The sequence below is a fragment of the Centropristis striata genome, chromosome 13 (genome assembly GCF_030273125.1).
Source record: "Centropristis striata isolate RG_2023a ecotype Rhode Island chromosome 13, C.striata_1.0, whole genome shotgun sequence".
In the NCBI taxonomy this organism is placed as follows: domain Eukaryota; kingdom Metazoa; phylum Chordata; class Actinopteri; order Perciformes; family Serranidae; genus Centropristis; species Centropristis striata.
Window position 1 is genome coordinate 27506754 of NC_081529.1, and position 4034 is coordinate 27510787.

A 4034-nucleotide genomic window follows, 5' to 3' on the forward strand; every position below is an offset into this window, starting at 1 on the left:
ACATAAGAGCCAGTTTCCTCCAGATGAGCAAGGGCACGGTGAAGCATGTAGAGGACAGCATTGTTCACTCCAGTGTGTTGTTTGTATGCAAACTGTAGGGGGTCAAATTTGTCTTTGACTTCAGCTCTCATTAGGCGTAGAATCAGCCGCTCCAAGGTCTTCATGGTGTGAGAAGTGAGGGCTACTGGTCTCTAATAATTAAGTTCCGCTGGACATTTTATTTTTGGTGCAGACACAACAGTGCCGGCACTCATCCCAACTGTGTGAGGTTGAAAATCTTGTGGAGAGGTTGACACAGCTGGGCAGCTGCTTTGGAGATGTACACATGTTGAAAAGGAGGTGGAGGAGGAGGAGGAGAAGCAGCATTGGAATTGAGTGAGGCTGCTGTATTGAATCTGTTGATTGAGTTCTTCAGCTCTTTCTACATCACCTGCCATTGGCTGTCTTTTCTTGTTGTTGTTACCAGAGATGGTGTGGATTCCTCTCCAATTTCTTCTTGTATTCCACCTTTGCCATCTTTAGTCTCTTCTTCAACTTATATTGTACTTGATTGAGCCGTGCTTTGTCACCAAAAGCTGCCTTCTTCTCATTGAGGATTGCCTTTAAATCGGTAATCCAAAGGTTGTTGTTGTGAAAAACAGTGCAGTCCGTGTAGGTATGACTGTGTCTCTACAGAAGTTGATGTAATCAGTAAAGCAGTCAACCTGTCTGTCGATGCCCATACTGTTCTCCTCTGTTTCCAGCAACACATTCCAGTTTGTACATTCAAAGCAGTCCTTTAGAGCCTCAGTAGTCTCTAGTGTACATTTCCTGACTGTGAGTTTAGTTGCAGGCTGCCTTCACACACAGTGTTTGCAACAAGTCTCCAGAACAATTAAGATGTGATCTGACCTTCTAAGTGGTGTTAAGGTAGAAGCTCAAGCTTCTTTGACATTAGCATACAGCAGATCAAGGGTTTTATTTTTTTACAATTTACAATTATTTTTTTACAATTTTTTGACAATTAACAAACTGTGTACAATGTACAATTTTCTTTTGAATGCAATTTGAAATTAGATGGAAATACAGTTAAACTGGAAAACTGCTTTTATTTTTAAGTTTGTTCTAACACTTTGGTACCGTAATGTCTTACATGCGTCACGAAAACAAGTGGTGGCTGGCTTGACTACAGTACTTTACGCCACCAGTCCATCATTGTTGGTAAACAGTAAATTAATGTTTAGAGCAATATTTCCGATAAAGAAAAATGACTATAAAAACCATGATACAAATGAAAAAACGTTTGTTTTCACAATCACAGTGATAAGCCGAGCTTTTGAAATTTGCTTAGAGTTGCAAAATAATCCAAATCGGACGCCTACAGTATACTATTATCCTAGCTTAGCTCAAAATGTCAACAACTCAAACACGATTTTGCTTACGTTGCATTTAGCTTCCAAGCAAGAAACAGATTAGTTTTATTAAGAGCAACTTCACCAAGAACCAGCGCTCGTGTACAGATTTGTGGCACCTTATACACTATATCATTAATTATTTTAAACACAATTGAAATCATACGCGACTAATATTCTCCACACACTGCAGCCGTTTTCTTATCCTCTGATGCAATTTCATATTGGCTAAACAATACCATGATATGATTCACAAAACAGCACTATATTTCTGTGTATTAATACAAACATGTTATAAGGAGTTTATTTACCAAACAACGTGATTATGAAAATTGCTGAAAAACGTGTATTTTGTAACACTGGGAGTTTCAGGGTTGTGGCCTGAGGATTTACCAGGGATTCACATGCTTTGTCATTAGAGGAAAATCCTTTAACTATATGTTATATTCAGGTTACATAGCCCCCTTTCAGTGTTCACTGACAAAAAGGTGGGTTTAAATGAATGCATATGCAGTGTTTAGTGGTTATGTTATATTCAAGGTGCAGCAGTATGGTATAATTTCAAACACAAAACTGTAACATTAGATGGCTGTTATCAGAAGTTTTACTCAAGTACAATATTCTAAACATTTCTATACACTTGCCATATATTCAAACTATGGTTAAGTTTGAAAGTATTTGTTTGATTTAAATATAATTTGTTATTATTGTTATTTACTGTGTAAAGGCTTGTCATTAATCAAAGCAAGTTATGTTTTAAAAAAAAAAAAAGAAAACCGTAAATAGTGAAACTTTCCTCAGTGAGGTATGAATATAGTGGACAGGTGGTCAAATATTAGAGCTTGTGCATTCATGTGAGTATATCTTTACTTTAATACAAGAATATAATCTGATCTAAGTTTAACAGGGAGAAAAAATAGCTTCCATTATTGTCCCTACACACCACTTAAGACAATCTGTGTACAAATACAGAATGTATGTCCAAATTGTTGTTGTTGTTGTTGTTGTTTTAGAAAATCACAAATATTTGAGGAATCTTCCAAAATTACTTAAATGGATTAAAAATGAATGGATTAATTCTTTTTTTAATCTTGGAAAATGAAAATTGCAAGAAAATACAAAAGGTTACTTACTTTATACTTAATTTTATAGTTTATGTTTTTGTTCAGTTTCTTTGTAAAAAAAAATGTATTTTATATTATATATTTTATATTTTGCATTTTATATTGAGCATTTCATATCAAATATATACTCCGTGTTAATTTAAAATGGTGCATTTACCCTTTCATCCTTCAACAAAAACAAACTTACTATTACTTTTATGTCACCAATTGAGTCTCTTCCATGTAGCCTTTTTGTAGAGCAAAGCTGTATCATCTATTGTACATGTGGGTGTGACTGCCTGTCCTGTGGCTGAATGCATTTTTGAAATGGGAACATACTCCTGTTCTGCAGGTACAAAACCAGTGCCACGTGATCTCTGCTAACAAAAGGTACAATGTACGGACTTCTTTTGTGACAAAAATCTTAAATAGTTAGTCTATAATTTCTGTCTGAGCCACTTGTTTTTTTGTCTGTACACCAGAGCCGGGGTGGTCACTGAGGACATTTAGCACAATGTGGAGGTAAATAATATGTCATGGGAACTAGGCTTTACACCCATGTTCTGAATGTTCTGAGAGCAAAAACACAAGCTAATGCCTCACATGGGGATCTGACTATTTGTACCAGTCGAAGTGCACATGTACTTAGATGATTCTGTTAAACACCCTGTTTATTACTTATTTGTTGTTTAGTGAAGTGTGTAATCCTACTTTTTTATTTGCTTATTGTGATTATTAGATTATAGAGAAGAAAAATCAAGTCAAGTACAAAAATGAACAAGATAAAAGGTGTTAACATAAAAATTATTTTAATTTTGACAATGTTTATTATTGAGTTCATAGTATAAGGTGGCGTTGTATTGGACTTCATTATAGAAGTTATTTCGATTTCCCATTTACATACATCAGGGGGAAAGAATATTATAAATACCTCTCAATGTAATACAGTCCAGTGCAACACCACCACTATGACCCCATTTCTGAAATATAATGAATTATGAAAATTTAATTAAAAAACCCAACCCAGAACATTTTTTGTTATTGTTAAATTCATCTGTTGACTGACTTTAACAATGACCAAAAGTCCAACATAAAAATCACAGATGACAAGTATGTCAGGAAGTTTATTTAAAAATGTGACCCATTCATTTATATATGGTTAGATCAACTAAAAGACTGAGAGATTCAGAACCTATATCATACCGCAGCCTCCCAGATCAGGATTTTCTCACCTATACATGTCTTCCTATGTTGCACACATTCACCCACATGCACTCAAACATACACATAACATAACAATGGAACGGTGTTCTTTCAAGGCAGTAAAGGACATGAATACCTCTCCAGCAGGTTACTAAATAAGCAAAAAACACATGCAGCCCAACGTGTCTGTTTCACAATTCTTCTCAGTTGCATGTTTCTTCTATATGTCCCCATTGGTCATGACACTCCATTGTCTGGGCTGAGTTACGGATTCAGGGAGTGGCCACTATTCCTTTCATAACCAGAGTTGGAATAAATACTTGCTTTGGACCAGACT